This window comes from Arvicanthis niloticus, chromosome 6, assembly GCF_011762505.2.
Source record: "Arvicanthis niloticus isolate mArvNil1 chromosome 6, mArvNil1.pat.X, whole genome shotgun sequence".
Lineage (NCBI taxonomy): Eukaryota > Metazoa > Chordata > Mammalia > Rodentia > Muridae > Arvicanthis > Arvicanthis niloticus.
Window position 1 is genome coordinate 75,009,182 of NC_047663.1, and position 26,196 is coordinate 75,035,377.

Sequence of the window (26,196 nt, forward strand, 5' to 3'; positions counted from 1 at the left end):
CACTTCCTGTGAGCAGCTGCATTGAGAATGATAAACTACATTGACAAAAGGATGGAGATAAGGGCTTTTTTTTTTTTTTTTGAGGAAGTGTAGTCTGGCATTTGTGTGTATGTGTGTGTGCCATTGTGTGTATATTTGGCGACACACACACACACACACACACACACACACACATGTGATTGGGTAGGGAGGTCTGTGTTAGTAACTTTTCTGTTACTGTGATAGAATGCAATGACCAAGACAATTTATGGAACAAAGAATTTATTTTGGCTTAGGTAAGGTTCTAGAGGGGTACGTGTCAGTCATGGTGCACAGGCATGACAGGGAGTGATGGGCAGGGCAGGAAGTTGTTAGCTCACATGGTCAAGCCTGAGCATGAAGCAGAGAAGGGGGGAGGGAGGGACAGAGATAGACAGAGACAGACAGGCACACCTGAGACACACACACACAGAGAGAGAGAGAGAGAGAGAGAGAGAGAGAGAGAGAGAGAGAGAGAGAGAGAGAACAGGAATTGGGATAAGATGTAAACAAGCTGTTCCCAGTGATACACATCCTCAGGCAAGGCTTCACCTCCCAAAGCTCTTACAGCCTCCCCGAATAGCATCTGAGACTGAGAACAAGTCTTTAAATGCCCAAGGCCAGAGGTCAGCTTTGGGCATTATGACTCAGGAACCACATACTTTGGTTTTGGAGGCAGAGTCCAATCTTGGCCTGGAGCTTGCTAATTCTAGACTGGCTGCTCAGAGAGACCTAGGGTTCCATCTGTGTCTTCCTGGCATTACAACTGCATGGTGCCATGGCTACCTCATTTTTATCATGAGTTCTGGATCCTCGCCCTAGGTGGTGCCACTTAACTCACTGTTGTCTCACCCTGGCTCTGGCATCTTTAATGACCAGGGAAGAGTGATTTCCATAGGTGTGACAGTGGTTTGAATGAGATGCCTCTTCCAATAGCCTCGGGCATTTGAATGTTTAGTCTCCAGTTGTTGGCACTGTATGGGCAGGCCTAGGAGGCGTGGCCTTGTTGGAGGAAGTGTGTCATTGAAGGTGGGCTTTGAAAGTTTATATTAGTGATTCTCAACCTTCCTAAGCTTGTGACCCTTTAATACGGTCCCTCATGTTGTGGTGACCCCCAATCACTTCTCCATAACTGTAATTTTGTTAATCATAAAAACCTGATATGCAGTATATCTGATATGTGACCCTGACCCCATAGAGGGTGGTGACCCCCAGGCTGAGAACCACTGGTTTGAGAACTTGTGCTATTCTGAGTTCATTCTCTTGGCTTCTTTGCTTGTGGTTTAAGATATGGGCTGTCATCTTGCTGGTCCAGCCTCCATGCCTGCCCACTGTCCCATCATCATGCTTGTGATGCTGACAGACAGACTCTTATCTTATCCTTTTGGAACCATAAGCCTCAAAGCCTTGCTTCTTTCTGTAAGTTTTCTTGGCCACAGTATCTTGTCCTAACAGCAGACAACCAATGGGATTCAGATGTCCTTCCACACATTCATAAAGGCCACCAGAAGTCAGCTTTTACGTTGAGTATCTGGGGTTCAGACCAAGGTGTGTGAGCTACACTATAACACACAGAAAGCATCCCCCCCCATAAAACCTCCTACTGTAGTCTGTACAATTTGCAATAGCATTTAAAAGGGGTATTAAGCTGTCCCTTTCAAGATGGTATCTTGCTAAGAAGGATACACCAACCAGTGACTCTCTAGTTTCACAGCAAGTTTTGATGCAGAAGACAACCTGAGAAGTCAAGGACTGAGCGGAAAGCTGGAGTCCAGTGCTCAGAATGACAAGATTATGTCTTTTCCCTCTGTGCAACATAATTAAATGATAATGATACCACACAGCACAATTTTATGAAATAATACTTCAGTTCTCAAGTGGAAGAACTATAAACCCAATGGCCAAGCCATTTATCCCAATGAGGTATCTGATTATTACCGGAGAAAGCAGGGATTGTTATAATTATTTGCTTCAGAAACTCAAATAGGTTTGAGATGTTCTTTGTGTATTCTTAGCCTGAGCAGGGAACCTGGAGCCTTGAGTCCAAGATGAAGAGTGAAAGCCAGTGGAACAGGGCAGGATTCGGATGCATCTAGGCAGGATGACCTCGTCAAAAGATATAATTGAAAAGTAGCAGACTACAGTTCTTTAGAGCTGGAAGGCTGGAATTGCCTAGCGGGAGTGTAAGAATTTAGTCAAGGTATAATTGAAAAAAAACAGCAGACTAAAGTTCTTTAGAAGGCTGGAGACTATTTTTAAGGAAAAGAAGGAAAGGAAGAAAATAGTTTCTAGGTTCTAAGAACATGCCAATATGTTAATGGATCTTACCTAACACTTGCAGAAACAGAACTCAGCAAGGACTGTCCTATCTATTCTGTGAGGAAAGGAAGGCACAGAGGAATTAGGTCGTTTTCTCAGGACTATAGAGCTTCTTAGCACAGTGCCAAGCCACACTGGGCTGACTCCCCCAGGAGGATTACAAGGAAGAGCCTCCCCTGAAACCTGACCTGGTACAGGATAGAGGGTTCCCAGGGTCCACTTACTGATTCTTGATTACAAAATGTTCTTTCATTCTGGGAGTAAAGAGAAATGCTGAGCACTTTTCTCTTTAATGGAATCTCTGGAGTCAGGAAGGCAGCCTCCCATTTTTCACAGAGCCCAGATCCACCCTATCTTAATTTAATTTTCTCCCAGGAAGCACACCTTTTTAGTTTGCTAGCCACCCGGCCTGTTTCCAGGCAAGTGATGTGAGAACTATACATACTGCCTAGGAAACACACAAGTGGTCTGTATCTCTGCCCAGGGGAGTAACATTCCACTGCATTGCCCACAGGGGGTTGGTCTAGTTAGCTTTCTTTTGTCCAGATTTCTTGAATACCTGTTACTTCATGACATTTCTGTTGTGGACTTATACATCACAGTACTGTATTAGTGACTCCCCTGTTGCTGTGATAGAATATGACCAAAAGCGACTTATGGAAGAAAGAGTGGACTCATCACATTTCATTTTACAGGAAGCCAAGAGAACAAACTGCAAGTGGCGTGGGGCTGCAAGCTCGAAAAGGCTGCTTCCCAGGGACACACTTCCTTTAGCGAGGCTGCACCTCCTATAGGTTCCATAACACCCTGAAACAATTGGGAACCAAGTATTCAAATGCATAAGCTTATGAAGTATATTTTTCATTTATGCCATCGCAAAACTTTTAAACAATTGATTTCTCTCTGTATGTACACGTGTGTGCATGCTGTGTGTGCATGCACATGGATCTTCAGAGGCATCAGATCCCCTGGAGCTAGAATTACAGGCAGTTGTGAGCTGTCTGACAGAGGTGCTGGGATCAGAGTTCAGGTCTTCTGCAAGAGCAGCAGGCACTGGGTAGCCATCTCTTAAGCCCCATGTATTTATAGCCTTCATTTTTTTGTATGGTATGTGAGTATGTGTCTCTCATTTTAGAGAAAAACATTGTAACTATATGGACTGTATCTTAAATATACACACTCCATTAGAACATGTTCAGAGAATATTGAATGATGGAAAGAGTCTAAATGGATTTGAAGAAGCCCCAGACAAGGATTAAGCGTGAGTTTCTGAGGGGACAGGGCTGTTAGAAACATGTCTGTAGCATTTTATAAACTTGAGAAAAATGATCCCCCCGGAATATCTTCTTCCTCATCCTTCTGAGTGATCCTTCTGAGTATCTATAACCTGTGGGCAATAAGGCACAGCTGCTTGGCTGGTTGGCATGAAGGTTAAATGAGATAGAACACTGCCAGAATAGGAGCAGCGTTTGGCATATGGTTGATGCTTCCGTAAGTGCCAAGGCAAAGGGAAAGAGAATGCAGACAGTGAGGAAACTGACCTCAGTCTTCTTACAGCAGAGAGGAGTGTAAATGAGGAGGCATGAATGTGGGGAATTCATAAACTCCATCCAACAGTGATAACCCCTGAGAGCACGGATCACTTGTAGAAGCCAACTGGCTTTTGATATGGTGTGGCCGTTCTCATTACTGTCTTCCCATAACTTGGAGATGCTATTAGTCACCTCGGTCTTCCATGCCTCTTTGGTGACGGGAAGTCTGGCCCATAACTGAGGTATTTCTGCTGTTCAAAGAGGCACTTGAACCAATCCATCCTCATAGTGATCAAGGATCCCTGTCTAAGGATATCCCCGAACCCCAGCCTCTGACTCACGCAAGAACACCAGGCAGGGAAAGAACCAAAGTATAAGCAATAATGCGTGTCTTCCATGAGCCGAGCGTTTATGGAGATCGTACTTTGCTGCATTGTGTGAACAGATTTGGCAGTGAAGAACTATTAGGGGCTGAAGGGTGTACTACCATGTGCCTAACATATACAAGGCCTGGGTTAGGTCCTCAAACACCGCTCAAACCATCTTCAGCATGCACACATGTTATCCTGGCACTTAGGAGTTAGAGGCACGAGGGTTGGAAGTTCAAGCCTCTCCCCAACCCCCGCCCCAGGCTCCATGAGACTCTGTCTCAAAAAAAAAAAAAAAAAAAAAAAAAAAAAAAAAAGAAATATTTTATTTTACTCTTTATAGCACTTACCTAGAATTAAGTTAGGGTAAAGGGACTATCAAGTGGTTAAAACAATGCAGTAGGTAACATGATCAGAGGAGGTTTTTCTACAAGGTGGTCTTAAGGCAGAGACAAGGAGTACTTATGTTCTTTGAGTCACACCAATATCTAGAGGAAAGACATCTGAGATAGGAGACAGAAAAAGTCCCCTGAGGTACTCCCATGGCTGCTGTAGGCAAGGTGGTACAAGAAGCCAGTCCTAGTGAGCTGGCATGGCAGAGGAAGAAGAGAAGGGAGCCGGTCACATAGGATATTCTAGGCAATGCTTAGACCCAGGCAAGAGCTCCGGAGGGTTTTAATCACTGGAAGTACAACTTTCTTAGCAGACTCACGGTTCTGTACTGTTTGTAACCACGTGCTCTGTGCTCCCTGAAACTCTTGAATATAACAGTGTTTAGCCCCAGAGGGACCTTTCTCTGTCCTCAAAAACCAAAGGTTATCTTGATCCAGAAGCAATGACGGTTTCATTGATGGCTGTGCCGTTGCGGTTGAAGATCTTGGAAACAGCCGCAGAGTATGGGGAAGATTTTAAAGAGCAGAGTATAGGGGAACAGAGAGGCAAACTAATAAGATAAATTATTACTCTCATATCTCTGATACCAAAAACTTTCTGCTGAGCCAGCCACTCACTATACTCCTGCTAAATCTCAGCAACTTGGGAGGCTGAAATAGGGAGAAGGAGGTGTCACGTGAAAATTACCACTAACTGATTGGTCTGTGGGTATATCTGTGTGTGGCATTGGGGGTGGTGGTAGTGAGGGGAGGATGTTGTCTTGATTGTTAATCAAAGTGGGAAGGCCCTGACTGTGGGAAGCACCCATTTCATAGTTTGGGCCTTGAATTGTATGAGGGTGAAGAAAGCTAGCTGAGGAGAAATCAGGTAGCATGCAAGAATTTATTTATGGTCTCCGCTGTTCACTGTGCATATGTGACTCCTGACTCGTGACTTTAATGACAGACCTAGAATTTTTGTTCCTAGACACTAGGAACAAGAAGCAATTTTGCATAACAAGATGTTATTTTTCTGAGTATTAACCACTCATTTTCTTTCTTCTCTTCAGCTGATTCTGAAATTCTTTATGTCTGTCTCTGTCTATCTCTGTCTCCCTGTCTCTGTCTGTCTCTCTTTCTCTCTATCTCTGTCTCCCTGTCTCTCTCTTTCTCTCTATCACTGTCTTCCTGTCTCTGTCTCTCTTTCTTTCTATCTCTGTCTCTTTCTCTTACTGTAGTTTTTTTTTTTTTTTTTTTTTTTTTTTTTTTTTTTTTTTTGAGAGGTGAGTCTCTCTACATAGTTCTGACTGTCCTATAACTCGCTCTGTAGATCAGGCTTGCCTTGAACTCACAGAGATACATCTGCCTCTGTCTGGTGAGTTGTTGGGATTAAAGGTATGTGTTATCACACCTGGCTTAAAAATTCCATATATATATATTGATTTTTAGAGACAGGGCTTCTCTGTGTAGTCCTGGCTGTCCTAGAACTCACTCTGTAGACCAGGCTGGCCTCGAACTCAGAAATCCACCTGCCTCTGCCTCCCAAGTGCTGGAATTAAAGGCGTGCGCCACCACTGCCCGGCTCTCATATTTTTTAAGAAACATTTTATAATAGTTAAAAAAACTCACTTTAGGTGTTTTTAGGCTCTGTTTATTTAGTGGCAAAAGTGTGTGGTATGGTAATGAATCCGTGCATTGACAGTTGGGTGACCTCGAAGCTGCAATTACGAACAGTTTCATTGTTATAAAAGTTTTAGTAAGATTTAATTTAAAAATTTAAAATGTAAAGTTGAGATTCCTTTAAATAATTTGAGAACACTATTGACATTCACTAATATAACTAACCTCTGAATTTTAAAATATAATGGCTAATTTGAATATTTTAGAACAAAAATAGCAGTTTTTGCAAGAATAAAAAGAAATTGTAGGTCTTCTGATTTTGTTCAGTTGTATTAATTAAAACATTTGATGAAAACACATTCAGACATTATGTGCTTTGAATAAAACTACCTTTCAATATTTTAGATCATCATTGTCAATGTACTATGAATTATGTAAGAGCCATGCTTGGAATAGCATAGTTATTAACATTGCCAAAATTAAGGCTACAAAATTTTTATAGACTGAATGTATAATAATTATGACTACCTATGCATTTATTTTATCATTCATTCAAACCTCGCCAGTTCATCCAACACCAAATGTGAGTAATATAATTAAATTATCACATTGCATGGCCTTTGATATTGTGCCAACTTTTAGGTACTTAATGCTATATTCTTATAATCCTGTCAATTAAAAGCCATAGTTTGTATTTTTTTAAAATTTGTCATGTAATATGTATTTACCAGGAGCACAAAATATTTTAAAACTAGTTCATTATCTTGACTTTGTAAAATAAAATTACTTGGAATCTAGTGTTTGGATTTCAACTTGAACTCTGGTCCTGGACGTACTCAGATCAGCACAGCCCTGCTTATAAGCTCTGGATAAAAACTGGGTTGTCTTGTGTATATGATAAACAGTTGTTGGAGGGTCTTGACATGCACAAGGTGAGTCAGTGTTTGCCATAGGAAGTTTGAGAATAAGCACCGTTGTGGGCGGCTGTTTGACATGCTTTTACCTCGTCTTCCCTGTGTCATCAATAGCAGACGACTGCAAACCAGTTCCAAAAACTTCCCTTGAAGTGTCAGAGTGGTGAGGGAGACAGCATTCAGGCTCTCTCCCACCCCTTCCCTTCTCCTTGCTACAAAACTAAGGGCAAGTGGATTGCCAGCATACATTAAGGGGAGTAAAATCGTCTCTAATTTGCTCCTCCTTAGAGCTGCTGTAGAAGCCCCAGGGACGGGTGTGGGACGTCCATTTTAACCATTTAGTCCGTTTAGACAACAGAGGAGGAAGCTTGAGAAACAGCTGAGGAAGACGAGGGCCGAGACCGAGATGTAGCCCAGTGAGTAGACTGCTTGCTTGCTGTGTCTGAGGTTTTAGATCCTATCTTCAGCATGTATACCAGGCATGGTGGCCTATCCCTGCCATTCCAGTGGGAGATGGAGTTAACAGGGTCAACAGTTCAAGGTCATTCTCATCTGTGTATTGAGTTCAAAGCCAGGCTGGGCTACATGAGAACTTGTTTCAAAAAACAAAGACAGACAATAGAAGGTAGGAACTGGCTACAAGTGATAGTGCTGTTGTACCGGAAGCGTTCATGAACCCCAAACGACCACCAAGGAGCCATCTCCGATTAGGGTCTCATTATTACAACCTTGGGCTTTCCTTCAACCAACCGAACCCTGACAGAGCAGGACAGGAAGGGAAGGCAGAGTAGTCCCAAACCACCCTCAGCAGGATAAGTTTTTATAGTAAAATAGGAGTAAGTGAGGGGGTGAAGGAGGGGGTGTCCAGTCTGGCAAGCATCTAATAGAATGACTATAAGCCGACAGGTGGGTGCTCGAAGTAAGACCATATACAATCACGAAGGGTCTGAAAATACCTTTGAAACAATCAGGCTAATCTTTGATTAACTGCTGTTAGAAAGTAGCCAGGGAGTAACTCTGACCAAGGACAAGTTGTGGGGTCCTTCCTGGTACTTGGGTGTAGCTTGAGTTCTGCTGCAGGCCAAGTTCTCAGGCTGATTTTTCTTTTCTTTAAGATGGAGGCTGGTCCCAAGATGGAGGAGGTTTGGCCTCTTAGCACAGACAAGCCTTGCGTGGCTGTGGTTTAGCCTCCCAGCACAGAGGGTGGTTGTGGTCTGTGACCTGCAGTGAGGTAGATGAGGGTCAGCATGAGAGAGCAACTGTGAGGATATGGATGGAGAGGAACAGCCAGGGTAAAAAAAAACTAAGATGGCAGGTAACAGAGCATGTGGCTGCATAGTAGGCAACATGGTTGGGTTAGAATAGATCAGAACCCCGCCCAGCTATAGTGCAAGAAACTTATTAATAAATGTCCCAGGTCTCTGTGTCATTTCAGAGCAATGGCGGATGTAACAAAGCCTCCAACTATGAAGATTTTACAATAGCCAAGAAGTTACTTCCTAGCTATTCCCTAGTACTAAGTGACTTGTGGGTTATGTCCAAGGAAAAACAAAGGCCACATGCCTTCTCTGCTCCCGCCCACCCCAGACAATGTTACTTAGGAGCTGCTGGCCATGGTTGCTTCAGTGCTAGTGAGACGAAGAGGCTGATATTTACCATGGACTCTGTTGCTATGGAATGTTTTCATTTGTTTTTAGATTTCTCAAATACCAAGAACAATTCCAAAATATCTGTTTCAGGCTGGATGATAATCTGCCATAACCAGAGGTTATGGACTTAAATCAGGGGTGGAGGTGGTCATGCTGGTGCTGCTGCTGGTGGTTGTGGTGGAGGTGGAAGAAGAGGAAGAGGAAGAGGAGGACGTGGTGGTGGTACCTTTAGCCTCTAGGCATGCCTGAGAAGATGTTCCTTGCTGAGGTAGGATGAGGTGGTGTTATGTCCATATACACAAATACACACACACATATATTAAAGATGTCAACACCTTCAATTTGCTTTCTGAAGCTTGCTGAATGTGATTTCTTTCTGGGGACATAAGATGGGGCTAAAACCTCCCCACAACCTCAATTTACAGTGTCTAAATTCACTAGCAAGTGTCACAGCAGGGACCACAGACGTCACACCTGGAGTCTGGAATGAGCATTATAAAATTGGCACGTCTGAAAAGGCATTAGTAAACATTATTAAGAATTCCTTGCAGGCAATTAGACTCCAACAATATCTTTGGAGAGAGTGGTTTTTTTTCCCTTTTCCTTCTTCCTTTTTTTGTTTGCATCTTTATTTCTGTTTTGCTAATGAGAGAGTAATGAGCCACAGACTTGTTACCTAGAAGGAATATCTCGGCAAAGCTCTAGTGAACTTAAAAACAGTATTTACAAACTGATTATTGTTTGCATTCATTATAAATTTTAAATTAGAAGGAATTGTAATAAAGGGAGCCAGGAAACAAGGCGGCTCCCCACTCAGGTTTCATGGTCCCTTAAATGGCAAGATGCGGATTTCTGCCACGGATAAAGGCGACAGAGGAGTCAGGCTTGGGCTTCTAGGGAAAGTGTGTTTCTGGGGTCTGTACTTGTTTCTTCCCCTGCTTCATTTTATAAAACACGACTGTCCTACCTGCACTTGTGATGAAGGCATCTGGAGTGTAGCACCCACAGACTCAGCAGCTACACTCACCTCCTTCAATCCCTTCTGCTTTCTCTGTGCATCCATCTCCTGAAGCCTCCTCTCAAAAGAGGGAGGAGCTATTTAGTGACCTGCTCTTCATGTATATGGCTGAGACTCTTCCCTCTGGTACTTAGGGTTCTACAGGGACAAGGAGATGTATGTATGATGACCCAGTGAGGCCACTCATCCCAAAAGCTCCATCCGAGTTCCACTGCCGCCTAAGGTTGGGGAAGATGCTGTCTGTACTCATTTTTTCCTCTTTGCCTTGATGTGTGTGTGTGTATATGTGTGTGTATTTGTGTATATGTGTGTATGTGGGTGTATGTGTGAGTGTGTGCATGCATACGTGTGTATGTGCATGTATGTGTGTGTACATGTATTTATGTGTGTGTTGGTGTTTATACATGTACGTGCATGTGTTATATGTCTTTGTGAATATGTGTCTATGTATGTGCATGTGTGTGATGTGTGTAGTATGTGCATACCTGTATGTGTATATGCACATGTGTGGTGTATACATGGGTGGTGTGTGTGCATGTGTGTGGTGTATACATGTGTGGTGTGTGTGCATGTGTGTGGTGTGTTTGTGTGTGATATATATGTGTGCATGTGTGTGTGGTGTGTGTGTATGTGTGTATGCACGTGTATGTGGTTTGTGTGTATGTGTATGTACATGTGGTGTGTGTGTGTGTGTGTGTTCTTTTGGCTATGATAGGAAAGCTGTGGAAATGGAGGTTTTCTGTCTACTGTCATTTCCTCTACTCCTTGGTGTGTATCCTTTCTCTCTATTGTATTTCTCTTGTTTTCTTTTCTTTCTGTTTTTGCCTTAGTATCTGGTTATTCCCATTTGCCTGTGAAGGCCAGTTTGTTTTCCCAGCCATTTCATATTTTCCCTGTTTCAGCAGGCAGACATACGACTCCAGCTGAGTGGGATTGGAAGGTCCAAGGGAGCCAGTTACCTGTCCTGCCGTGCCCTGTGGGCCTCCTGCCTTAAAGGACATGTAGTTAGTACCAGTGTTCCTCACTAGTCTCATGTGATCTCAGTTTGAATGACCCATTTGTGAGTTTCTGTCAGGTGTCTCCACAGTGCCCTCTGACCCAGGGGCTCCAGCTTTATTGATGTGTTGTCTGCCTCCGGACCCTTCAGGTGATAGCCATTCTAACTGGGGTGAGGGGCGGGATAGAGAGGATGGGAGGAGACAGTAGAGGAGAGGGGTGGCTCACAAAGAAGCATGATGATATATTAGGAAAACGGTATAACAAAATCTTCTGCTTTGTGTGCTAACTTAAAAGTTTGACGATGATGATGGTGGTGATGATGGTGATAATGGTAAGATAATTTAGGTGATTCTGTTTAAGCTACGGTCTGGAAGTCTCTGGCCTAGTCAGGGGCTAGGTGACAAGGCTAAATCGCCATCATTTTATTTGATACTCATAATGACTGAGGACACTGAGGCTCAGAGAGGTTTGTGAATGTGAAGGAAGCAGGGATTCTCATCCTGGAGGTCAGACTTCAGAACTCAGGTTCAGTGTTAGTTGAATTAAAGCTAGCTCCTGTGCAAATGCCGGGTGTGGCAGGCCCTTCTCTAACACCAGCAGAAACAACCACTGGTGTTTTAGAGCATATCATGGGGAGGAGGAACCAGAAAGGGCCATAGGGTCTAGAAAGGGAGACACTGGGCTCTAATACTGAATTCCAACATCTAGGAAGCTATTAACTGGGGAAGAAAAAAAGACACCCCCCTTTCTGTGTGGCTTGTCCTTTACTTTAGAATATTGTCCTGTATCCTGTCTACCTTTGAGGAGTCCAAAAGTGTTCTTCTGCTCTGTGATCTGACAGGGGCCGTGCCCAGGAGTGGGGAAGAGTTCTTTCAAAGGACACCAAGTTGAGACTCCCTGGCAAATGATTGGGGGTGGGCTGCCCAGATGGCACGTGGGGCTTGCCTCCAGGAGTCCACTTAACCTTGTAGTCCAGGATATGTTAGAAATGACAGGGATCACCTGGGTGAATTTGGAGTCTCAGAAAGCCTTAGCTCTCTCTGAGAAGACATAGAAACAAGTTCACACTTGTTAAGGAGTTGGGTGTACTAATTACAAGCATGCGGCATGGGAGGCACACATAAAACCAGACTGAGATCTCAGTTTGGACTCTCAGCATGCTGTGACTTGGTTTCCTCTTAAACCTGGGTTCTAGCATCTGTCAAATGGAGACTGCATTTCCCTACACTCCACAAATTAAATTAAATAATGCACATAAGATGCCAGTGATGAAGTCAACACTCTAATACATGACTTTTTTTGTTTTGTTTTGTTTTAAAGACCCAACAGTAAGTTTTGGTTGGTGATGGGGTGATTTGAAGGGCAGTCGGAACCACAGGCAAGGATCTGAGGCCCACGAGTAAGCTACAGGATGTTGGGAGAAGTGGAATCTTCATGTTTCATGGAGATTCTGTCAGTGGGCAGCACTGTCCCTTCTGGGTCTCAGACAGAAGTGGTCTCGGGTCATCTCTAAATTAGAAAGAAACAAAGGCTGGAGCCTCAAAGCATATAGTTAATAAGTGGGTGCAAAGGCCCGGGCTTCCATAGAGCCAGGGAGTCTGATGCTCAGGTAAAACTCATGAAGAAGGTAAAGTAAAAGCGAGAAAACAGAGAGAAACAGACATAAATGTGGCACGCACACACTCAGGCACATGTACACACACTCATGAAGATAAGGCTGCACATCTGTGTGATTTGTTTTGCCCTATGAAGTATTTTCATTTGCTGCAGAGCAAGGGAGCCATGAGCAGACAGCTGGGTAAATACAAATCTGGCAGGCTGAAAAGAAGGCTGTGGCTTTTAGGAACTAGGAGACCCACAGATAAGAAGCATGAGTGAGGAAGGCAGAAGACCAGATGGAAAACACCAGCATCAGTGAAGTTGGCTTTAATCAGATGTGTTTGTGCTAAGTCTCTGTTTCCTCACAGGCTGAACAGGGCTGTCTGCCTCAGCACCTCGTGCTGGGGTTGAACGACAAAGGAAACACAGGATGTTTGCTGTAGGTTTACCTCTGTGATAAATGCTCTGATGAATAAAAAGGCTTGAATCTCTAGGTTAAAGGCCACTATTGGGGTAAATTAGGTTAGGAACTCAAAGGCTATTTCATACAGAACCACTTCTAACCAGGGACGTCACTCAACAGCCAAGGAAGTACAGGAGAAACTGTGGAGGAATTCTGCTTGTTGGCTCACTCACTGGCTTTCTTATATAGCTCAGGTCCATCTGCCTAAGGATGGTGCTGCCCACAGTGGGCTCGGTACTCATACAAATTAAAAACAATGATGGCATCTCACAGGGATGTCTAGAGGCCACTCTGACCTTGATAATCTGTCAACTGAGACTCCCTTCTGAGGCGACTCTAGGTTGTGTCAAGTTGGCAGTCAATAGTAACTAGGACAATATTTGAGCTGACTGTGAGTACAATGTTGAGCCAGTGACTTAAGGAGTACTGACTGAGGAAAGAAACCTGGAGACGGATTTCAAAAACAGCAGAGAGAAAATGGGAGGGAGGTGAACAAGAGAACTGTCCTATTTGATATTTGGGTTCTTGTGTTGTAATTAGCCAAGACAGATGGAGGACTTGCTGTCCCATGTGTATCAGCTACTCTCCCTCATTAGTGGCCTAGTAAGAGACCCCCCAACTCCTCGTTCCCCAAGACTCTGCCTGGCACAGCCTACATCTCCCTGGCCTTCACCTTGTGCCAGTACATTCTCAGTGCAAGACACGGTGTTCTTGGTGTGAGATCCCAGGCCGCTGCAGAGGGCTAAGCCGAAACACCCTGTCCCTTGGGTTTGGAGAGGAAACCCCGACAGTTTTCTGAAGACATAACAGTTCGTGTTGCAGATGCTGCTGAGTAGCTGAAGCTTTGTAAGTGTCTAGGCACTGTCTATGAGAAGTTCCTCTGAAGAATGAAGACTTATTTGTAGTTGTAGGTCTCTCGACTTCTGGAAAGTCTTCCATGCCCGTTAGTTAGGACCAGTACTCTTGAGCTGTACTTTACAGCATCGCTCCCTTATCATGCCTGCCTCTAGAACCGTATTCTTTGAGATCAGATCCTCCCCGTCCCCCTCCCCTCTCCTCCCCTCCCCTCTCTCCCTCCTTGCCTCGCTATTCAACATTAGTATTTTGCCTAGCTCTGAAGAGTGCTCCCTTAGCGTCCACTGCTGACTGTGTGGACTTCCCAGCTCCCATGATGCCTTGATACCTTTCTACCGCCTTCATTTTGGTGGGCTGACGGAGCCCAGCTACTTGGCCTCTGTCTTGTGGTTATGGTCTAATCCTGGAGTCCCCAGGTTTTAGGTATGAGACTTGAATGAACACTGCACTTTGGAGGTCTGATCACCCTGAGTGGAAGAGGAAACTGCGGCTAGGTGGTGCAGGCTGATGAACAGGGTTTGATGCCTAGGGCTCAATTGGCACAGTCGGAGGAAAATATTCTAGAAACTTCTTTTCTATTGCAATTTTTTTTTTTCGGAATTCTCACAACCACCAAACTATAACTAAACTATAACCAACCTTCTATGGAGGTTTCATTTGTGAGGAAAACGAGATAGATGATTAAGGCAATGAAAATCAGCAAATCTTGTAATTTGTTGGTTTTATCGTCTACAGAATTAGGTGCCAGGTATTTTTCATATCTGCAACTCCAGATTCACCAGATTCTGTGATGAGGGACAAGCAGGAGACTTGGTATCCGCACAGCTTTGTGTGTGTTTGTGTGCGTGCTTCTGTATGCATGCCTCTGTGTGTGTGTATGTGTGTGTGTTTGTATGTGTGTGTTCAGAATTGTGGAGTCTGACATTTATTTGTATCCATGATCTGTTAATTTATAGGCAGCAAGAGGATGGCTAGTCCCTAATTCTTACCTCAGTTTCTATTACTCCACCTTACAGACAGCTGTGTGGTGAGTCTAAGACGTCTCACTCGTGGATCTCATTAGGAATCGTAGTTTTTCACATGTGCCTCACCCTTCCACTGACATTTGGCAGCGTCTGTCTCCTGCAACACGGAGCCATCCTGTTCTCTTCTGGTCACCACTGCTAATGGGGCTTGGCCTCAAACCCCAGTGTGGCCTTCCCACCTGTTCCCTGGTTTTCCTGCTCCATTTGCGGTTCTCATAAACATGGTAAGCAATTAGACTGCTCAGTTGTGGCACATGGTAGCGTAAAATTATGGAATTTAGGATTTTAATGAGTTCAGGTGCCATACAAAAGAACTGCCTGCAATTCTACCCCCACCCCTTGTCCATAAAATTATATGACTTTAGAATTAGGGCTTTATGCATCCTGGACTAAACCATTTTATTTAAAGGAAAAAAATTAGCCAACGAGGGGGTGCAAGACAATTATATGCAGATTTGTACATAAATCAGGTACCACAGCAGCTGTGTAGCACATGTTAGTGACCCTGAGTTTGTTTCTGTGACTTGAAAGGTAAACACAAACCTGCTTCCACAGAGGAAAACCTGTTCACAGTGAGGAGCTGACCCCTGTTCTTTAAACAAGGCTCATGTGTGGAAGCCTGCTGTGTCCTATTCTGTGTTGGAGTTTGCTGGTGACGCTTGCTTAAAGAAGAGACCAAAGAAAGAGAGGTGATTCTCTCAAGGTGGAAGGGAGTCTGCCACAGACTTCAGGCAGTGCGCAGACTGAGAGGTCTGCACACCTAACATTCTAGGGGCCAATTAGCTTGGTGATGGGAGCAGGTACATTGGTGTTTTTTTGTTTGTTTATTTGTTTTTGCATACATTCCAGATAGGAAAAGGTCTCTTTAACCCTGGAGATAAATAATATAAAAATAGATTCAATCCATTATTTAAAAAATTGTCTTGAGACTCATATGCTTTTGAATACATGTGTGTCTTCAGAGCTCCCAAGCCTTGTGCTTACCCCAGGTGTGGGCAAGGAGAAGGGCAAATAGGGTGGGGGTGGGGGCATCCATCTGTTCCAGAATCACTGAAAGGCTGATTACTCTCACCTTGGCCCAGTGCCAACAGCAGCTCATTGCAGGGTCCAGCTGTTAACTTGGTCCAGGTATCCCCTGGGGGACTGAATGTAGTGTAATATATATCTTAGCTGGCCTTTATGTAGGAATGAGAATCTTGGGTTGACCCACCCCTGCCTTCTTTAAATATGAAATAAAAGAAAACATATTGTAGGAACAATGGGTGTGGGTATGTTGTAGTGTGGAAGTCGATGGCTTTACTAACCAGGACTCATGGTGACAGGACCTGTCATGGCTGCCCCTCCTTTCATTGCTCTTTCCTTCCCCCTCTCTTTCTCTCTCCTGTGTATACATGTATGTGTGGGTACGTTTGTGTGCATTTCCACACGGAGACCAGTGGACAACCTTAGGTATTATTCTTAAGGTACTGCTCTCTCTCTCTCTCTCTCTCTCTCTCTCTCTCTCTCTCTCTCTCCCTCCCCTTACCCCCTCTCTCATTTGGGCTTGTCAAATAGTTTAGGCTGTCTGGTTAGTGAGCCCAAAAGGCTTGTCTCTGCCTCTTCAGCCCTGGGATTAGAAGTGTATGCTACTGTGACCAGATTACATTGTTTTTCTTTCAGCAGTTTCAGGGGATCAGATGTGTCTCTTTCACAACTGCTCAGCAAGCACTTTGCTGCCCAATTCACCCTGGCCTCCTAGTCAATCATTTTAAAGCACACGGTCTGATGGCATTTAGAACATTCATACTGTTGCGGGACTGTCACCACTGGCTGTGTCCATCATTCCGGAGCTGTTTCACCATCTCAACTTAAAGCCTCACCCTTTAAACCATGCCCTACTTTAATATGTCAGCCCTGGGGACCCCCATTCTCCTTACTGTCTCTAAAATATAAGTGACTCTAAGTTCCTTATATAAATGGAAGTCAGTTCAGTGTCTGATTTGGGGTGACTTCCTTATTTTTGCTTGGCTTAATGTCTCCAAAGCTCATCCATGTTATAGGATATGAAAGGTGAACAGGTGTGTGGGGGGAGGGCAGATACAAAAGACACTGCTGCCCTTGGGATGTATGGAGGATAGCGATGGGGTGGCTGAACCATCTCAGCTCCACTCCTTTTTCTTTTATTAATAGAAGATCACTTAAAAACAGACAGACAAGCAAATAAACAAACAAACAAATAAAAACCCTATCCCTTTGTCCCTCTATATCCATAATCTGGGACCACCTGGCCCAGAGTTACGTTGGAAAAAAACTTTAAAAAGTATCCCAAATGAATCTTAAACAAGGTTTATTTATTTTTAAATTTTGTGTATGATTGTTGTATTTGTGTTTCTGTAAGTGTGTTGCATGAATACCTGTTGCCCAAAAGATGCCAGAAGAGGGGTTCAGATCTCCTGTTATTGGAGTTGGGAGGGTTGTAAGCTACCATATGGGTGCTGGGAACCCAACCCTGATCCTCTTAAGGAACAGCAAATGTTCTTAAACCACTGGGCCACACCCCATCCCTCCCCCACTCAACCCCAGCTCCTTGCTTAGTGCATCTTAGCTTAAATGCATTATCAGCAGGTTTCAACCTATGGGTCAAGACCCCTTGGGGGGTCACATATCAAATATTCTACATATCACATATTTATATTATGATTTATAACAGTAGCAAAATTACAGTTATGAAGCAGTAATAAAAATAATTTTATGGTTGGGGTCACCACAGCATGAGGAACTGTATTAAAGGGTTGCTGCATTAGAAAGGCTGGGAACCACTGCCCTAGAAGGTTCAGAATCTTCTCCTAGTATTACCAGCACAGTCCTAGGTTACCTGGATCTTGTCACCTGGAAAGTTCTCTCAGCACCGTTTTCCTTCACTTAGCTTAATATTAATGATTTTAGAAGCATGACTTTTGGCTCTGTTGCACATGACTACCATTCAGACTGTCACCTTCATGAATCTAAAAGAAAGCACATATCCACAACATACACACTCACTCACATAAACAGACATACACACATATATACACATTCACACACACATACACACATAATCACACACAGATACACACTCTCACACACTTACATTCTCTCACATACTCTTGCACATATACACACACATACACACATACACATATACACATACACACACATACATATATGCACATAAACACATGCACATATATACTCTTCCATGCATATTCATACACATAAACACACATACATAAATAGACAACACATACAGACATACACACACATACATAAATACACATATACATACACATATACACATACACACACCACACATATACACACACTCACACATATACACACAAACATACACATCCATATACACAGACTCACATATACATAAACTCATGCACACACACTCACATGCATACATAATGCATTATAGATATACACATACACTCACAAACACTCATTGACACTCACATAATGCTCACATACATATACATGCATCCATATAGACAAACACACATACACATACTTTCACACGTCCATACACACACACACTCTCTCACACACAACTCACACATACACATAAACACATAAACACATATACACACTCACACAAATACACACATACACACATACAAATTCATACACATTCATACACACCCTCACACACAGAAACACATACACACACAATCATACATGCTCTCACAGATACAAACACACATATACACACACACACACACAAACACATTCATTCACATTCACACATACAACTGATACATCAAGATTAATAAGAGCTTTTTGTTATTTATTACTTAAGCATTCAATACTGTCTGGCCTTGAGTGATCCATGAAATATAGGTGAGTAATTTATTAGGAAAAATAATGATTTTTCTTCCCACAGCATAACCTACTCTGACCCAAAACAGTAAGAGCTTTATCATATACAAATAGGAAGGCTTATAACTTTAGAATTTCCCATTGCATTGCAACTGACAACCTTTTTAACATAAGCACATTGAACAAATAATTTATAGATGTATTCTGGGAACATTTTAGGGCACTTTTACTACTCCTGAAAGCTATGGCGTGCTATTGATCCTGATATATTAATATAACCTATAGGGAGGGCACATGATCAACCCCTAATCAACACTGGCTTTGATAACAGATGGAGTCTATTATTGAAATGTACCTCTAACCAAAGCAGCAAAGGTTGACAATTACACACTGTAGCCAAAAGTTTAAGATTGTGAACCACAGTCATTGTAAAACGTCTGGAGTACATAAGCAAGTTTGTTCTCCTCAGGCTCCTGAACAGATTCCTAAACCAGTGATTACAGCCAGCATGAAAGTAGCTATTTTGGGACAGGTTCCTCTCATGCTGACTTTTAATATTCATGAAGCTTGTTTTCTATTGAGAAGATGGTATTTTTTGAAATCTGTTTTAAAGACAAATTTTAAAGGGGGGTGTAGACAGAGAGACAGAGACAAAGAGAAATGTGTAACTGTGTAAACACATGTGACTGCAGGTGCCAATGGCAGCCAGCAGAGGGCACCAGATACCCTAGATCTTGAGTTAGCCCCCTCCCAACATGAGTGATGGGAACCAACATTGATCATCTTCAAGAGACATAGATGATTTTACCCACTGAACCACCTCTACAACCCCACCAAAACCTGTTTTAGAATGAGTTTGTTACTCACTCGGGAAAGTTTATTAAGCTGCTCCTGCTACCATTTGCTCGTGTTTCTCAAGTGCTTTCTGTCTGATCAATACCTGATTTATCCTTGTCTTCCTGGTTTGACATTCCCAAATTCCCCCGTAAATTTATTAGTCTGAGGATAGTTTGCTTGTTTTACAAGGTCACCAATGTCCAGCCATCCTCCGGGGTTAGGGTCCTCTCTAAACTGTTCTCATTGTCTTCTGTCTTCTATAGGAATCTCGTGAGTAAGGCAGGCCAGGGCTTACCGTCCCCGCCATGTTTCTCTGCCTGTGATGCCACAGCTCCTTCGATACCACACCATCTTCTTCGTGTTGAAAATTTTTCTGATCCCATCAACACAACGTCATCTTCGAGACTCTAAACTACCACTCAGCATCTCTCTAAATGATGATATGTTATCATTTAGAACTTTACAACAAATGACCTTGAATTTGCCCTAGATTCTGTACATATATATTGTTGCTAGGTGTTATATAAATAAGTTGAAGAAGAGAATTATATAGAATGTAATTTTCTCATTCATAATTTCCCAAAGATGGACCTGGACAAATACTGGCAGCTCAGTGACTATACATATACTCAATTCAGTTTATGACAAATTTAAAGTACACTAAAATTAAGAAAAATTTGTAGTATGTTTCAAAATTTTATGAAATTCTGTTGGTGTGTAGATGGAGAGATGGCTCAACAGCTAAGAACACTTGCCATTCAGGTATGAGGATCTGGGTTCAAATTCTCAATGCTTACAAAAGCCAGGAATAGCTACATGTGCCTGTAACTCCAACATGGGAAGATGGAGACAACCTAGCTGGAACAGAAAGCTTCTAATTTAGTGAGACACTCTGTATCAAGGTACTCGGACAGAGAGTGATAGAGGAAGACACATAATGTCATCTTCTAGCCTCTTCATGGATACACTATTCCCCTGCATACTCACATGCCATGCAACACACACAGACACACTTTTACACATACATTGCTACTGCTATCTTCATTAACAGGATAGTTATATCATAACTTACTAGACAAGAAGTGTTACATGTGTGAAGGTGTGTATATGTGCATGTATGTGCATATGTATAAACTTCTGTGTAAGTGCTTTAAAAAGCATCTCACTGTGCCCTGTTTTGAAGCCCGTTTTTCCACACTCCAGTGATATGGCTTAAACATCTTCATAGTTAGGGTTTGTATTTTAATGTATTTTGCCAGTTGGTCAGTATTATGGTTTTCAGCTTCTCGTGTCTTCAAACAATGCTAAAAGTGAGCATTTGTTGGCATTGTTTTGAGACAGGTTCTAGTCATCTAGCTCAGGTTTGCCTAGAAAGGTGATCCTTCTCTCTCACCCTCCATGTACTGGGGAGATAGGTATTCATTACACATCTGGCTAAAGGGAACTTTTGATGTCAGGAAGTGTTTTTGGACGTTTTTCATGAATTTGTTACAGATCCTGCACATGGAGTTTCCAGGGTGAGAGAGTGTTTGTATTCTAAGATGTGCCTGTAAGAGAGATGGTGTATGTTCTAGTCCTGTGGCTGGGAGTTATCTTGGCTGTTCGAAACCTTGAAGATCCAAGGTTGGGACAATCCATGACAATTTATAATGAGGTTGAGTACCCTTCCATAATGCCACCAAACTGCATGCCTTCAACATGTCCTGACAGGATCTTGTTTGCTGAAAGTTTGCTCAGAAAGGCCTTTTATACTCTATCCTCAGTCTAAGACTGAGCTTCTCTGGTCTGCAGCATCCCCTATCCAGGCACTTTTTGATTCTCACGGCCCGAGCATCTTACCTTGGCACACTCTTTGACTTGTATCTCTGCAGCTTTGACCCTGGGGCAATGCCCATTCCTATAAAAGCAAGTGAAGGGCTGGTGAGGTGACTTTGCAAAAGGTGAAGGTGCTTGCCATCAAGCCTGAGGACGTGAGCTCGATTTCTGGCATCTGTGAGGTAGAAGAAGACAGCTGATTCCTCCAAATTGTTCTCTGACCTCCAGGCATACCTAAATAAATAAATAAATAAATAACACTTGAAACAATAACAACAGCAAATGAACGTAGCCATGAATCAACCCTAGTTAAAATAATGGCCAGCACATTTGTCAAAAAGGGAATAGCCCAATCAAAACTCAAACAAACTCTTGATTGCTTATTGTCACATTAAATTAGAAGCCGTTAATATCTTCCTGCTAAGTAGCATGTCATGTAATTTTATTGGCTTCTCATCCTCCCCGCACACACTAGAAGTTGAGCCCAGGACCTCATACTGCTGATCAGGTGCCTTTGCCAATGAAATACATTCCTCCCAGTGGTTGGCATATGACTCTCAGGTAGGTTATCATTCCCATGTTATAGATAAGGAGACAGCTTCAAAAAGAATAAGTAAAAGTGAGGAAATATGACAAGAGCAACACTCTTAGATATGTCCTTGGAAGGATAAAATAACCCCAGTTAAGAGATGTTAAGGTAGATAACACCTGTTGTTTTGTGGTGCTCCACATACTATCTTATGATGTATACTGAGCCTTGTACAGAACTCCAGCAACTGGATTAGTCCAGGGATGGACATGCAAGATGGCTACCACAATTGTCTTATGCATTGATTGTGTGATTGGAGACCAGACACAGGAATCTTTTCCCTCGTCTGAAAATCCGGTGGTAAAAATTTGATCCCAGAGTTGTGTTTGAAGTTGAAGAGAAATGAAGTTTATATTAGTGATGAGTAGGGATGGGAAGGGAGGACTGGGCAGGGAGGAGGGGGATGATGGATGGAGGGAGGAGGAAGAGATGTGCTACAGAGCCCTCCATTTTAAGAGTATTTTCAAAATACGGTTTTCCTCGAAGCTTGTCCTTCTGCGTTCTAAGCTGCCTTATTCCATCCTTGTTAATTCCCTTATAACTTGGCCTAGCTCAACGACTGGAATTAACAAAGATACCCAGGGCATGGATATCTTTAGAGACACTGCCCAGACATTCTGGAAGGACCAGCTTTTGCATCTGCCATTGTTGGTTCAGCCAGATTGTAAACGGTGTGTGTTGAGTGTGTGCTATGTGCTGGGCATCACGGTAGGCTCGATCAGCTTGACAAACAAGCTTTCGCTGCTTATCACGTCTTTTTGGTCTGGCAGGAGAGATGGCCTAGTATGAAAAGGGAAGTACAGAGCATGTGGGGAAACAGTATCAGGGTGTCCCAGAGGAAAAGCTGTTTAAGGAAAAACCTGAAAAAAAGGAGGAGCAATCCAGAAGAGAAGGCTGTAGAAGCGTGTCCTGGATAGAGAGCCAAAATCTAAAGGAGACACAGAAAGCAAGGAGGGAGAAAAGAAGCAAGACAAGAAATGAAGGCAATTATGTTAAGGGCAGGGTGGACAAAGTAAGGAGAAAAGAAAGGGGGAAGAGAGATGCTTCTGGAAAGAATTATAGTCTTTGAGTGGCTGGATTAGGGTTTGGGTGCCTTTTGTACGAGGGGCATCTCTGAGCTGTGATACCTACATACAATCCCGAGTGCTCCCAGGCAACCTGCTGTCCCCTTATGTGACAGTGTGCCTATCTGGGGCTGTCTTCTTGGAGTCAAGGTGGGGATGGGTTCAGGCAGATTAGAATAGGCATGCGTTTAGTTTGTAGCTTTCATTGCGCTGGGCGTGGGCCAACCACTTTTCAGGATCTGATTATTCCCTCCCAGAGGGTCCTGTGGTCAGATGCCAGCTGCACAGATCTGTTACCATGGGTGACATTTTCATCCAATGGGGAGACTAGGCTGCTCATTTGCGCAAGCAGCAGACGGAGCAGCTAATCGATACAGGCTGGGAGGTAGGCACTGTCCCTGCCCCCAGTGGCTCCACTGCACTGTGTGAGCCAGACCCAAGGGGCTTGTGGAACACACACCAGTGACAGGGTCTTTGATTAGAACCGACCTCACTCACTAGGAGTCCTGGTCCCAAACAAAGGCCTGTTTTTTTGTGTTTTTTTTTTTTGTTTTTTTTTTTTTCTTTCTTTCCAAGGTGGCCTCTCTCCTTTCCCAGGCTTTTCACAGGCCTTGTGCCTCAAGCAACCCTCCTGGGGAAAGCTGCTGCAGAAGCTCTCAGAGGTCTGTGTGAATGATGCTGGATCCTCCATGACAGTAAAATCAGCACCATTATTTACTATGTTTTTATCATGTGCATTTAAGTGATAACACTGAGTAGACCCAGGAAGCACACTGCTCTCCAAAACCTTATGATACAATGGGGGACTTTCAGTCTGGTCATAATATAGCCCAAACCATCTATACACCCATCTACTTCACTTACTGAAATAGCAGTATGCCACATATTATGGAACTGGCTGGGAAAAGGAAGGGGGCTAATGTAGGGTTGGTAATTAGTACTCCCCGGTACCATATTTAACTCTGTAGAACACACACCAGTAACAGAGCCTTTGACTAGAACCAGTAGAAGTAGATGGGCCTACTAAGTTCTCTGGCATGGATTGCCAGTGTTTCCATTTATAGTCTATAAAATTGAGGCGCAACATGAGACAGTATTCCATTATGATCTTTTGGTTTTGAAAGATTTTTTTGTCCCATTTATTTGTGTGTATGTATGTGTGCTCACATGCATGTGGGGGTCCAGAGGTGACTTGTGGGTTCTAGGGATTGAACTCAGGTCTTCAGGCTTAGAAGCAAGTGCCCTTACTTACTTGCTGAACCATTTTGGTGGTCCTTTCATTATCATCTTGATTAGACTTTGAATTATGGCAACTACTGGTTCATGCTGATGCCTCAGTGTTTTAGCAGTTGTATATTTGTGTGAGTGTGTGTGTGAGTGTGTGTGTGTGTCTCTCTCTCCCCGTGTGTATGTATATATATATATATATATATATATATATATATATATATATGTCATATTGCTATACTCATTGACTATGAGGGTTTTTATTAATTACTTGAAATAAAATAGTGTGAAAAATATTGCCTCTAATTTCTTCATCTGTTAATGAGGTTTCACAAAACCCATATTATACCCTTGTGTGTGTGTTGTAGGTTTGGGCCATCCATCAAATTAAATCTCTACTTTCTCAATATGTGTATGTGTGTGGAGCTTCATGTGCCTATGAGCCAGAGATCAACCAGAGGCCTTAAGTGCTATCCTCTTTCCTTCCTTCCTTCCTTCCTTCCTTCCTTCCTTCCTTCCTTCCTTCCTTTCTTCCTTCCTTTCTTCCTTCCTTTCAGACAGAGTATCTCACAGGCACTGAGTTTGCAAAGTCTGCCAGACTTGCAGCTCATCAAGCCCCAGGGATCCACCCATCTTTATTCTCTAGTGCTGAGATTAGAAGAATATGCCACAACACTTGACTTTTAAAATGTAGGTTCTGGGAATTAAACTCAAGTCTTCATTTCTCAAGATAGACACTTGAATGACTAAGCTATCTCCCTCCCTAGCCTCTTGTACTGGTTTATGATAACCAAATGGAAATCAAATAAAGAAGAAAGTGATGGATCCAGTAGGGGGGTACTCCAGACAGTTCACTCTCCTTGGCTCTGATGGTGAGATTGTAGGTGGTGGTGGGATTGTAGGTGGTGGGTGGTATAAGTAGTTGGAGAGGTGATAGGTGATGGTATGGGGGATGGTATGGATTGTGGCTGGTGTTGTATGTGGTTATGTGGGTGGTCGTGTTGGAGTGGTTGGTGTTAGATGTTGGGTTGTGGGTGATAGGTATGACTCTTAGAGTTGAAAGGCTCTGGGTTCAGTTTCTCAAATTGCAAAAAGTAAAAATAAATGAGTAAATCAAATCAAACCAAAGCAAACCATAGCCAGTTGCTTTTCCCATGCATGGTTTCTGCTGCTCGAGTCAAGGTTCATGGATCACAAGTTCTTTGGTTTGTGGAGACCCATTCACTGAATAAATAAAGCGCTTCCTCTTTACTTCCCTGGCTCTTACAAGGAAAATGTGAAATAAGACCCAGCCGCGCTTTCACCCTCTTCCTCCTTCCTTGTACTTTCCTGAAGTCTTATCAAATGAAAGACCCGCCAACACACGCCAGTAATTTATTTCTCTGAGCCACCACACAGATCTGCACCACCGTTTTAATTAGCAAGAAGCAAACAGAAGAAAGCGGCTATGGGCACATCTAGGAAGCCCCGCTCCTCGCCATGTGTTAATTATTCATTGAGGTAAATAAAATTAAATATTTTCGCTGCAATCCAGAGCAGGATCTGAAGTAATTACACTGTCAGATTCATCAAATATTCTCTCATCAAAATAAAAACCTTGATGTCATTTAATAATTTATAATACAAATACACAGAAATTGTAAAATATTATAAATAGAAAACTGCAGGGTAAGTGAGCATGAATTAGTTAGGGGGTATGTTCTAGAAAGAGGCTGTCATGAGCTGTGTAAATTTTTAATCAGAAGTATTTTTGAGGCCTAATTTAGAGGATGGAAGATGCCATGAACTTTAGTCTAGCAGGAGCTTCAACAAAACAACAACACGTCCCTATGGCTCAGAGCTTTGTAAACACTGCTTTCTGGGGCAAACAGGGCACACACAGATGAGGGTGGCAGGCAGCAGGAGAGGCATGTCGTCTTTGATGTCCCAGATCACCTGTGACACTGGACACGCTGTCTACACAGGTAGGACATCCATTACCTCCAGGTAATATTGGCAAACGGGGAAAGTCTGGCTCATTTGTACTGTTCAAGAACGGCAGGCTCATCTGCTTGACCTTGTACAACCATCTTTG

The 26,196-nt window shown here is 43.0% G+C and overlaps 1 long non-coding RNA gene across 2 annotated transcripts in view; it reads left to right on the forward strand.

Moving 5' to 3' along the window:
* The window catches only part of LOC143442538 (uncharacterized), a 77,190-nt gene that overhangs the window by 28,102 nt on the left and 22,892 nt on the right, over window positions 1-26,196 (forward strand). The gene's annotated exons all lie outside the window — the stretch shown is intronic.